This window comes from Megascapheus bottae, chromosome 4 (assembly GCF_031878675.1).
Source record: "Megascapheus bottae isolate mThoBot1 chromosome 4, mThoBot2.hap1, whole genome shotgun sequence".
Classification (NCBI taxonomy): domain Eukaryota; kingdom Metazoa; phylum Chordata; class Mammalia; order Rodentia; family Geomyidae; genus Megascapheus; species Megascapheus bottae.
This window is the reverse complement of record NC_143512.1, coordinates 76709897-76723125: the sequence shown is the minus strand read 5'-3', so window position 1 is coordinate 76723125 and position 13229 is coordinate 76709897.

Genomic DNA, 13229 nt, shown 5'->3' with positions numbered 1-13229 from the left:
CACTAAGTGTCTAGACAGGAGGAAGTCATGAGAAGAGAATGCAATGACAGCCTATAAAACCAGGAAAACTGAAGGGAGGGATTGGGTTGGGAGGGATGGGGCATGATGAAAGAGGTGATTTGATGAAGGTGCAGCGTACTTATAAACTTCTAAGCTGATATGCTAAATGGTAATCCCTTTGTACAACTACTTAAAGATGATAAAAAAAATATGGTATTTTTAAAAAGGAATCCAGACGAAAACTTTCCATTGGCCGTATTGGCATTGAGTCTGGCTCAGGAGAGAATAGAGTCCATATGTCGAACAGGTCAAAGGAACCATGGGGAAACCATGGCTTTAAAGAGCACCAAACAAAAGAAACATATGAAGGTGTCTGCAGTGAGGAGTTCTCCCAGAAGCAAAGTACCAAGCACACACCGAACAGGAAAGAATTGCCATCTCTTCTTATCTCTCCTCCTGACCCTCTATTTGACCTGGTCCTAGTGGCTGACCCATGGCACAGCTGAGCATGAGAGACAAAGGAAGTTAAAAGAAAGGAGAAAGAAGAAAGATGGACTCCCTCACACAAAACCACAAGGGGAAAGGAGAGTTTGAGTTTGGGAAAAGCTGGGTGTGAGTGGTTCACTTCTGGAATCCTAGCTACTCAGGGGGCTGAGATCTGAGGGTTGTGGTTTGAAGCTAGCATGGTCAGGAAAATTGTCAGTCTCTTACCTCCAATTAACTACCTAAAAACTGGAAGTTGCACTGTGGCTCAATGTGGTAAAGTGCTATCCTTGAGCACAAAAGCCTGGGGACTGTGCCCAGGTCCTGAGTTCAATCCCCAAGACCAACCTAAAAAAATTTTTTTGAGAGGAAGAGAATGGTAAAGGGCAAATAACAGGAAAAAAATAAATGTTTAAAGGAATGAAGATGACATAAGGAAACTCACTGAAAGCTGCTAAACAATAGGAGAGTTGCAAGGGGGGACAAAATAAGAGGTTAATCTTACTAAATTATTATATATGCATGGGTGAAATATTATAATGAAATCCCTCTGTATAATGAATATACATCAAAAGTGCAAAAAATGAATAACAGCAAAGTAGAAGGACAAATACCAAGGAAAGGAGTAAAAACCAGTGCAATAGGGCATAAGGGTGAATATAGCTGGCGTGCTTTATGAATGAAAGTAGAAGCATGAAGTCTGTTGAATTTGTTTTAAAGGGAGGAGGAAATGCAGAAAGGTGATGGGGGTGGAGTTTGATGGATACCTTGCATATATGAGTGGAAGTATCACAGTGAAAGCTCTTCGCAACTAATTCATGCTAACAACAACAACAACAACAAAAATCTAAGCTGGGTGCAGGTAGCTCACACCTGTAATCCTAGCTACTCAGTTGTCTGAGATCCGAGGATCACAGTTCAAAGCCAGCCCAGGCACTAAAATCCATGAGACTCTTATCTCCAGTTAATCACCTGAAAACCAGAAGTGGGGCTATGGCTCAAGGGGTAGAGCTGTGGCCTTAAACTGAAGAGCTCAGGGACAACGCACAGGACAATTTCAAGTCCCATGACTGACTGACACACACACAAAAATCTCTTCAAAGTAATACAGGCCCAATGGTTCCCCTCATTTGTTATAATCAGTAGAAACCTTGGGCTCTCCTAGCAGAGATTTACAATAGAACAAAACCTAGATACATAAGGTCATATAGTATGATGCTAAATGAAAGGACCTCCAGGACATAGAAACAAAAGCCATATAATGAGTGATTGTTGTCCTTAATGTACTATGTTATCTCTCATCTCTTTTGCTGTCCCTTGGTTATCTCATATTGTTACAGTATTTTACCTTGTTATCTGAAATATTGTATATATGTTTATTTGGTTATTTGAAATAGGATAGGGAAGGGGGGAAAAACATGATGAGGGGTGGGGGTGGGGGTGGGAAATGGGGACCAAGACATGAGAAAAGGTATCAATGTTTATCTGGTGAATATAATGTAACCTTCTATTAATTATAATAAAAACATATAAAAATCTCTCTAAAAGTAATTTCCACTTACAAACTAAGACTGCATAAATAGAAAAGACTGCAGAATAATTATTGAGAAGGGGGAGGGGAAGCTGTAAGTCTATATCCTCACTAGGGGTATAAAACACTGACCACACTTTTCATCACAATCTGTACATATAACTGCCATCATTTTTATTATACTATATGTTAGTTAAGTTTAGTTTTAAAATTAATTTTCTAGAGATAGGGCATGACTCAACTGTTAGAACACTGGCTTAGCAAGTGTAAGGCCCAGAATGCAAACGCCATTATTTCCAAATAATACTAGTAATAATTTTCTAGAAAACAGACAGGTGGATATGGGGCACTGCAGGGAGAAAAGGCTTCTCTTCTCACCCCTCATGAAGGAGAGTGGAGATTTCTTTCTTTTTTTTTTTTTTTTTGAGGGTGGAGATTTCTATAAACTAAGACAATTTGGCAAGAGAAAGCAGTGGGATTGATTTAATGTAAGTTTTCTGTGGCCCATGAACCGACAGAACAAGGGTGCCACCAAAGTAGGACACAGAATTTGATGCTTGCTTTTATAGATAAAATGAACAAATGAGAAAGGGAGGACACCCTTTCCTTCAGGTATAGGGATGGTGTGTCTCTAAGGTGTGTTATATGACTGCATGAGAGGAAGCTCAGACAAGTCTCCAGGGAAGAAGGATGAGCAAGGATCAAGACGACCTCCCTGCGGCTGCTGTTTCCTCTAGAGTCCAGGCACCACATGGAGGAGCAGGCTGTTGGGAGACCCATCTTCCTCTACTGTTATCTCCATACATGACCTCACGCTTGCCCAGGAGGAAGGCTAGTTCTAAGGATAGGAACACTCACAGGGCATTGTAAGCGAACACAAATGTTACCCAGGGTGAGGCCAATGGTGTATTGAATGCTGTACAGCAGAACTTTTAGAAAGTTTAAAACCCTGGGCACTAACAAAGAATGGTTATCTAGCAGACATAGCATGTGGCCAACAAAGCTTGGCATATTTACTACATGATCATTTATAGGAAAAAAAATTCCATGACATCTATTGATGGACCCAAATTATAAAGGACGAATTTGAGGGTCAGGGAGATGACTGTACCTTTAAATTAAAAAAAGGAAAAGAGGGCCGGGAGTTTGGCCTAGTGGTAGAGTGCCTGCCTAGCATGCACGAAGACCGGGGTTCGATTCCTCCGTACCACATACATAGGAAAAAGCCGGAAGAGGTGCTGAGGCTCAAGTGGTGGAGCTCTAGCCTTGAGAAATCCCCAGGACAGAGCTCAGTCCCTGAGCTCAAGCCCAGAACTGGCCAAAAATAAAAATAAATAAACAAACAAACAAATAAATAAAAGAACTCAAAGCAGATGAAGTGATTAATGCCTATAATCCCACCTGCTTGGGAGGCATAGCTCAGGAAGATTGTAGCTCAAGCCCAAACTGCGCTAAAAGAGAGGATTCATCTCAACAAAATAATCCAGGCTTGGTGTAACCCTTTTAAGATGCAAGATATTCAGGAGATATAATGAGGGATTGTGGTCTAAGGCCAAACCTGGGCAAAACCAGGACCCACTATCCAAGTCTAACTAAAACAAAAATGGCTCTGAATGTGGCTCAAGTGACAGAGTATCTGTCTAGCAAAGAAAAGGATCTTATTTCAAACCTCAGTATTTCCAAAGAAAACTTTCCCAGCTAATATAGCACAAGGAGATACGATGAGACTTAAAAAAAAATGAGTGGGAGGAGGAGGAGGAGGAGGAGAAGCAGAACCTAGCGGGAAGGGAGTGGGTAAAGGCATCTATAGAAGCAAATGTAACTTTCCTGGTCTCTGTTCCTGAAGAACAGGGAAGCTTAGGTTACAGGTAGGGTAGAGCCCTCATGCCTGACCTCTCCAGACTTGACAGCATGACATATTACAGCGAACAATGGCTGTTTGATACACTGGCAGAGTGCAAATGACAGAAGTGGAGGGCCATTGAGTAAGTGTGATCATTCCTAAGCTCTTCCTGTGTTCTGTGAGGAAAATATACCAGACTGCTTTCATGTCTCAAAGGTAAATTCATTTGTGTATTCTGCTTGAAAGGAAAAACACAAAGCTAAAATGCATCCTAAGCCTTGTATTTCTCCACCGATATGCAGCCCTGGCCACAGGCACACTTGACTAGGTCTAGAAAGATTTTTGGTTCTCACATACAAGAGGATATATAGTCAGGTTGTACTTTGTCACCATGAAGGGGTGCCAGGGATATCTATGCAAATACAATGAACAGGTGTCACACACATGCTAGGCAAGCACTCTACTGCTAAGCCCATCTTCCTGGCCCATGAAAATGTGTTGACAGATGCCTTCCATGAGACCAATTGTAAGACAAAAGTAGATTAAATGGATACAAACAGTATTTGTGTCAGTGATGTGTTTTCTCATAGAGAACAAATACACAGGTCTTGCTTTTTAAACAATCTTTTGTTTGTAGAATTGAGACCATTAATATTCAAAGTTAATGAGGAGAAATAATAGCTTCCATTTTGTTGTTTTTGTAATGTTTGATAATTCCTCATTCTTCATTTGCATATCTACTCTTGGTGAGGATTTTTTTTTGCGTGTAATTTCTCTACAAATAAAAAGTTCCTCTCCTGTTGGTAGGATCCGAGTATCTTCTGCAGGGCTGGTTTACTAGTTCTATGGTAATAAGTTGTTTCCATTTTTGTTTATCACAGAAGGTATTTATTTCTCTTTCAATTACAAATGATAGCTTTGCTGGGTAGAAAAATCTAAGTTGGAAGCTGTTTTCTTTCATAGATTTAAGTGTATCAGCCCATGAGCTCCTTGCTTTTCAAGTTTCTGTGGAGAAATCCGCTGTTATTCTGATGGGTTTTCCATTACAGGTTACTGGACATATCTCAGTTGCACCTTTCAACACTTTCTTTGTTCTCTTTATTTAATGTTTTAACTGTAATATTCTGTTCATCTGTTTATTTTCTGTTCTTGTTGTTAAATGCCCCTTGAATCTGGGTAGAAATGTCAAGATTCTGTTCTTACTTGATTGAATATATTAACTTTAGCTAGTTCTTTTATGCCCATAATTTATAGGTTGTTTTTTCATATATTTTTATTGTAATTAATGGAAGGGTTACAGTATATTCACCAGATAGAAGGTGCATTACTTCACAAACATTGATACCCTTTCTCATGTCTTGGTCCCCATTTCCCTCCCCCCACCCCCGCCCCACATCTTGTTTTTCCCCCTTCCCTATCAGATTTCAAATAACCAAATGCGCATTTATCCAATATATCAGATAACAAAGTGAAATACTGTAACAATATGAGATAACCAAGGGACAGCAAAAGAGATGAGAGATAACATAGTACATTAAGGGCAACAATCACTCGTTATATGGCTTTTGTTTCTATATCTATAGGTTTTTCTTAATGAAGTCCTACAGTACTTGTTCTTTCAATACTTGTTTTTTTTAATCAACTTTTCCTAGCATATCTACCATAATATTCTGTCTTCCATTTGATCCTCTCTGCTAGAGGCTTGCAACTGTTAAGTCAAATAAAAAAGTTTGACTTGTATTTATTATCTCCAGGATTTATTTGATTTTTTTTCAGGATTATTATGTTGTTGAACTCTCTTTTCATGTCTTCTTTATTCCATTTAAGTGTTTAGCCTTCTTTGAGCTCATTTAGCTGTTTATTTGCATTGTTCTTGAATCCATTTGTTTTCATTTGAATTCCCTTTGAGTTTGTTCATTTGTTTACACATATTCTCTTCAAATACTTTGAGGTGTGTACAGATGTCTTCTTTCATTTCATTGATCATACGTACCATTTTCTTGAGCTCAGTTTTGAAGTACATCCATTTCAAATCATTCAGACCATTTGTTACGAATTGTTGATTTTTGAGGTGTCATACCAGCTTTTCATTGTTGTTCGGGGTGGGTATTTTTTTGTTTCATTGCTTCTGTGGTTAGATTTTCTTATTTGAAGTCAAGTCATTGATTGGTGGCTTTACCCTAAAGTCTTTCAGCTGAAAATATTCTCTATTCGGAGAAGACTTGGTAATGTCCAACTGATGTGCTATCTCTCAACACTAACCTGCGTATTTATTCCTGGTACATAGTGACACAGAAATTTGTGTGCATCCAATCATCTTGCCTTGTCTGCTTTTTGTTTGTTGGACATTATTGTGAATGGGGATGGATTCCTAATTTCCTTCTAATTTCTTGTCAAGTTCTATCACTTACTGACTGCATGATCTGGACAAATTATTCTGCATCAGTTTCCTCTTTTTAAAATTGTAGATAATAGTACCATACTAATGTCATGCAGAAGATACATAAAAAATACACCACAGATGATAGCTGTTGCTTAGATTGTGGCTGCTATATATCCTGTGAAAGTTAACATATTCTAGAAATTTTACTTGCAATCTTGTATGTGCTTCCAATAATAAAAGCTAACACATATGTGGTATTTACCATGTACTGTTTGAGCACTGAACACATATCAACCCATGGTTCAGAGAGAAAAATCACAGTGGACATTAGAAAGTATGTCCAGCCAATAATGAAAATTCAACATAATAAAAATTATGGGGTGCTTTCTTTCCATTATGTTTTCCAATTAGCTACTGCAAGTGCCTTAAAAATATTTTAGTTTCTGTTCATTTATTTTTTAATTTAGTTCTAATATTGAGCATTGTCTGGGGCAGAAGGCTTATGAGTTATTTTTATTATGAATTTTCATTCCAGAAAACAAGAAAGAGATGCAAATAAGCATTTTACTAAGTTCTGTGAGCTGCCCTAAGTTAATAAAGGCTGAAAAGGGGCTATGAAAGCGTCAATTTATACCCAACTAGCCAGAAGTATATATTAACCACCTAATGCTTAAATCTGACATCTAAAGTAGGCAGCCTTGAAGATTGATCCTTCAATTTGTGGGACTCATTGCTATCTCTAGATACACAATTTCAGAACTCACTGTTTCTTACTCAGGAAAAGTAAATGATGGAGGCTGATCAGAGATTCTTCATTTTACTAGAGGATCTTTTACTTTGTAAAATTTCCTTTAACCAGTTGTATGAAGAGGCTTCTATTCAATGTGTCATTTTATGAGTACAGCATCTCTTGACTAATGGCATGCCTCCTGTGTTCTCGCCTATGTATCCCTTCCCATCCCAGTTGTGCAAATAGTCATATATGACATATCATGACAAGTTATCTGATAAAAATAGATCTATATGATATGTGTGACAACTGGTTTATTCTATTGTTTAGTCAAAGATCAACAATTTAAAAGTAAATAAAACAAAAATACAACTAAAGCTTTCATTAGTTTGCATTGAAACTTCATATACAGATGTTGTTTCAACTATTTTGTTTATACCTTTTGTTTCAAGACAGAGTATAACTATATTCTAGGCTGGTTGAGAACTCTAGTGCTGGTATCGGCCTCCTCTATGCTAGGATTATAGGTACATGACACCATGCCCAGTCTGCTAGTATGTTTAATGGAATAAACTGAAGCAAGAATAATGTTATTCCTTCCTATGTCACACACACACACACACACACACACACACACACACACACACCTTGGCCCTTTGATTTTCAAGCAATTTTATAGGCTGAATAAAGGTTATTTTTAGACAATCAAAATTGTCTCTAAAGGTACTTTGACAGTAAATTCATTAGATAATAGAATATCTTCAAAAATTGTTATTGCTTTGAAGTAAAATTTGTTCAATAACATGTCCTGACTTCACTAAAAGAAGCTGCCCAGTCAAGAGGGTTCAACACCCTCTATCCTATAGATATGAAATTAGCAACGCATACCTTGTACATTGACTTCCTCATTAAATGTCAGGCTTTCTCACTTTGTTCCAAAATAGTTTCACTTACGTTGATAATAGGAATATAAAAATTATCTTGATCCTAGTTATGTATTTTCTCTTGTTCACTCCTCTTTATTAGTTAAATTTAATTGAATCTTTTCATTCAAGTGGGATTTTTTCATTATGACTGCTGAATGGAACTCATAATGTACAGTTAATCTTTAGCAATTTTCAAAATAATATGCTAAGTTTTTGAAAGGACTGGAGTTTTATAGGCAAAAGTGGCTGCCTTAGTTATAATATTGTATTTTAGGGAAAATTAAAAAGACTAAATCTTTTCTCTAATAGGCTAAGAATCCATTGAATTTTCCAAAGGATGTTCATACGTCATATCTAACTGTGTTAGTTATCCTTTCCTTGTTGTGACAATTATTTGAGAAAATGACTTAAAGAAAGATGCATTTGGGTTTGTGGTGTTATAGATTTCCATCCGTTGGCTCTTGGCTCCCATACTGCAGGCCTAATGTAACATCATGGTGGAGTGGAAGTAGTGGGGCCAGGTGCTTAACTCATTGTGGCCAGGAACTGTAGAGAGGGCAAAGAGGACCAGTGACAAGATGCATCTTTCCACCACATACTCAACTTCTTCCAACTAGATCCTTCTAATTTTTACCACCTCCCAATAATGCCATACAATCATGAATCCGCCCACAAACTAACTCAGTGATGAAGTAAGAGCCCTCATGAGCCATTCAATAAATGTATCTTAAGGATTGGACGTGAATAAATGAAAGGTGAATTAAATGATGTCTTACTGATTTTTAAGAGGAAATTAATATTTCTTGTTTACCTGTGGATACTTAACTTTTTATCATTTACTAGAAAGCAAAGAACTTTATAAACACACTCATTTTCTTACTCATTTAACAAGAATTTATATAGCAAGAAGAATGTTGGATCTTAGAGATGTGGGAAAATATTATAATTTGAAGCAATATATCCGTGAGGTTTCCTTCACGTTCTCTGTGTTCTGAACTCACTTTTGTGAGTTAGTGATCTCCATAGACCTTTTCCCTTTGCTTTTTTGGCTTTGCATAATATTGAATCCCATCGGCGTTGGTGGTATAATGGTGAGCATAGCTGCCTTCCATAATATTGAATCCTCTTCCTAGAACTTATTCTTGCCTCTCCAGTTTCCTAAATCCTGCCCCTTTGGGGGCAAAGCCAAATATCACTTCATCCACAAGATCTTATCCCATTCATTAGTCAGAATTCTTTTCATCCCCTTTTCACTGCTCCTAACATAAATTGTATCATCCTGGTGGTAAGAGTACAGTCCTCTTGAGAGTAAAGTCCCAGCTCCTCAGCTGGAGGTCAGTCACATAATGAAGCTCTGCTCTTTTGTACAGTCTCATTCCTTTCTGCACCATTACTTACACAGTGGCTACACTGTGCAGATGCTGGATTATACCAAGTTTCTCATGTATAAAGGGCACAGTGCTATGCTTACGTTTTTCTTCTTCTTTCTGGCATTTCTTTTTAACCTTCTTACTCTTTTCTTGATGGTGTAGCTGTGCTCAATCTAGTGATTGTATTTACAAGTAGTAAGACTGGTTGAATTCACAATTTAGACCTAGGCTACTGACTCTTATATGGAAAGGGTAGTTGATATCATATTGACTAGAAAGGTTGAATGAACACAGAATTACCAAACAATTAAAATATCGAATAGAAGGTCCAATTTAAGGGGAGTTATCAAATCAGTAATTCCTGCTACTCTAGAATGTTACTCCAACACAAGGGCACAGTTCTCAGAAGGAAAATCTATTCCATAGATATCCCTGGATATTGACGACAATGGACCCATCTGGGCCAAACACATAAGCAGTATGTCCTCCCTCTGAACCAGTGAGAATTGGGCACTGACAGCAACACAACAAGAAAATGTCAGTAACTGGGGGGCCTTCAAATTCTGCTGCAGAGCCCCCTAACTCACCCTAGTGCTATAATGAGATACCACCATCCTCCATATCTAAGGAATTATTCCTGTCTTGAAAGATGCTGTAATCAAATACTATTGACAAAGTGGGGTATTGAGCTAAAATTGCAAGAAACAACTATCCAGTATTCCACCTTCCTGTTCTATGACTTTGCAAACTGAAACCAGCAACGACGGGAGTGTATGTACCAAAAGAATTGATAGATGCTAAAAGTCAAGGCTCTTTGGTCTGTAAGTGGCATCTGCAAACACATGAGGAAAGCTGATCTTTAAGCAACTAATCATAAAGCACCACCGTGATCCTCTTTGTACCTTCTTCTGGTTCTCCATCTTCCCATCCCTATTTACAACCAAAAAAGGACTTTTTTTTATTTCTCAGAGATGGAATGAGATTTAACTAAGATATTTTTTGAAAAGAAATGAAGGTTTTAAATGAGTTAAATATTCATTCTTTTTGGCTTTGTAAATCAAAAAGTTTCAATTGTTTATTAACTGGCTCATGGTCCAGGGGTTAGTAGTCTTATGAGATCAGAACATAGCTCAAATATAAGTGAAGTTGCCTACCATATGCATAACTTGAGAAAATAAAAACAATACAACAATATTCAGAATATTACGTGAGTAAATTCTCTACACATTTTCTTTACCAAATCGAACCAACCAAAATTACACCGAGGACAAAATCTATTAATATCTTTCTCATTCACTAGGCAGCAAGTTTGAAGCATTTTCCTTGGAAAGATTACACCAATCATCTATCCTAATGGTAGAAAAAACTCCTAGCAGTATTACACATTATTACTATACATTTGTACATAACTGTAATGTACAAAGCAAATCTGCAGGCCTTATCTTCTTCAATTCTATTAACACCTGTTTTTATTTTAGACTCTTAGTACAACTCTCACCTTGTTTTCCCCCTTATTTCCATATAAAATAGACAACAGATAAAATATGGCTTGGATTTCAAGTTCAGGTGGCGAATAAAGATGTACAACTACTCCATTTAGATTCATATCTTGGCTTTGAACAACTGAATGAGCATCAGCTCATGTCACTCAGCGGAAACACAGGGTGAGTCAGGACACTGTGGATATTTATCACTGCAAAAAAATATGTGTAAGGTAAACACCTCCGATAGTGTTAGAAAACCACAGCAAACCAGGTTTGCTTATTATTTATTGCATGCTTTTGAGAACATAAAAAAGGAACAGCTCTTGTCCACTGGAACTACAGTTTAAGAACATCAAGAGGAAACAGACCAAATGAGCTAATCAGAAAGGAGAGCTGTGGAGAAGGTAAGTTTCACAAATGAGATATTACTGGCTTTAACTTTCACTTGTCTTACTTCTTTGAGCTATCTTTCTTGCTTTCTCCTAGGGGGAGAATTTTATTAGGAGAACTGCATTCAAAAGATTTGGCAAAATAAAATAATTCTGGGAACAAATCTGCAAGAGCAAGATTTTGCTGAGAAAATACATTTCTCGCATAAAGAAGCAGCCTAAGAAAATTTACAGGGAGAAAGGGAATATCTCTAGAAAATGAGGAGAAGAATATATATGAGCAAGAAAGGAAAGAAATGTTACCAAGACAAGGCAAAGGAGGGACCTGGAAGCAGTCATGATACATAACGTACTATTATATCTGTATTTGCTAACAAATCATTATCACACTGCTCTCATAACCAAAGCTTTCCCTTGAGTGCTAGAATAAAAATTGTGAAAGAAGCCATGAGCAAGAAACTGGTTCTCTTTGTCCTGCTAGGTGCTTTCCTTTCCTTAGCCTCTTTTTCAGGAACCAAATGCATGCTTATCCACCACTACCCTTCTAGTGCTTTTTTATCTTTACACTTCATCTCTGATTTAGAATGAAAAACTTCGTCCAGGCAAAGCAATTTCAGGCACTATTGAGCAAGAGAGTTTTTTTGCCTAAGTCCATGGAATCTATCATATCCTATCAATCGCATCTACATCATATTTAATTATCGTGTAGCTTTTGAAGCAGGATATATATATATATATATATATATGTGTGTGTGTGTGTATATATATGCCCCCACATATATATACATGCACAGAACTGATAACTTACCTATATTAAATTAAATAAGTAAAATATTTAAGGTAATAAAAAATTAAGTATGTTGTCAAGCGCCAATGACTCACACCCACAATCCTAGTTATTCAGTAGACTGAGATCTGAGGATCGAGGTTCAAAGATAGTCCAGGCAGAATGTCCATGAGCCTCTTTATCTCTGATTAAGTACGAGAAAATCAGAAGCGGTGCTGTGGCTCAAGTGGTAGAGCACTAGCCTTGAGCTGAAGAGCTCAGGGACAGCACCCAGGCCCAGAGTTCAAGTCCTACAACTGCTAAAAAATAAAAATTATAATCATGTTCTAGAATTGGATCATGTAATACCCATTGGCAAAATTGACAGTCACAGGAGAGCTCTTTAGTATAAAAAAGGACAGTTTTCAGGGTGATGTGGTGTACATAAATACGTGGTGGCAATGATTTATTTAGGCCTTTTCTTGTAAGATATTCAATAAATATTTATTGAGTAAGTATTCTGTGTCAAGCCAGGATTCTAGAATTCGTTCTCTATAGAGGCAATGCAGAAAAGATAAGTGCCAATGGACATTACATTACAGTGAGAGAGAAAAGCAGACAAACATACGAGTAACGTGCCAGCTAGTGAGAAAGTGTCCCGTCCAGCTGGACATCAACTAGGGCCAAGGACCTAGAGGGAGGAATGAAAGGGACAGGAGACACGAAGAAGGCAGCAAGCCAAGCATCCTGATCAAGCTGCGAATTTTATTTTTCACACAGGGGTTTATATGCCTCTTCAGGAGAGGCAAGATGGGGTTGGGGCACCGCTTGGGGTAGGAGGTCAGATGGTAGGATGTTTGCATATCAACACAAGCAGGCATGAGTTGCTTAGTGACCTAATTACAAAATGTTGCCCTTTGGGCAAGGAACTATGCAGGCACATTCTTAAGCTAAGAATTCAGGGACGGGGAGAATGTTCCCAACAAGAAAGTGCTATGCAAAAAAAGCAAAGAGCAGAGAAGAATTCCCCAAAGAGAGGAAACAGGAGTTCTCAGCATAGGAGGAGGCCTGTGTGGATGGAACAGGGGGAGAGAGCCAGGAGTTAGCAGTACTGGCAGAGGTCAGATCAGAAAACATGTACTGACTCAGATGCCCTCAATAGACAAATGGGTGGAGCTAATGTGGTGTGCATACACAATGGAATTGCACTCATTCATTAGAAAGAATGATAATGTGTCATTTGCAAAGAAATGGAAGGATCTGATTTTTTAAAATCATATTAAGTGAATAAAGTCAGTTTTGTGGAAGCTAGAATTAAGTTACA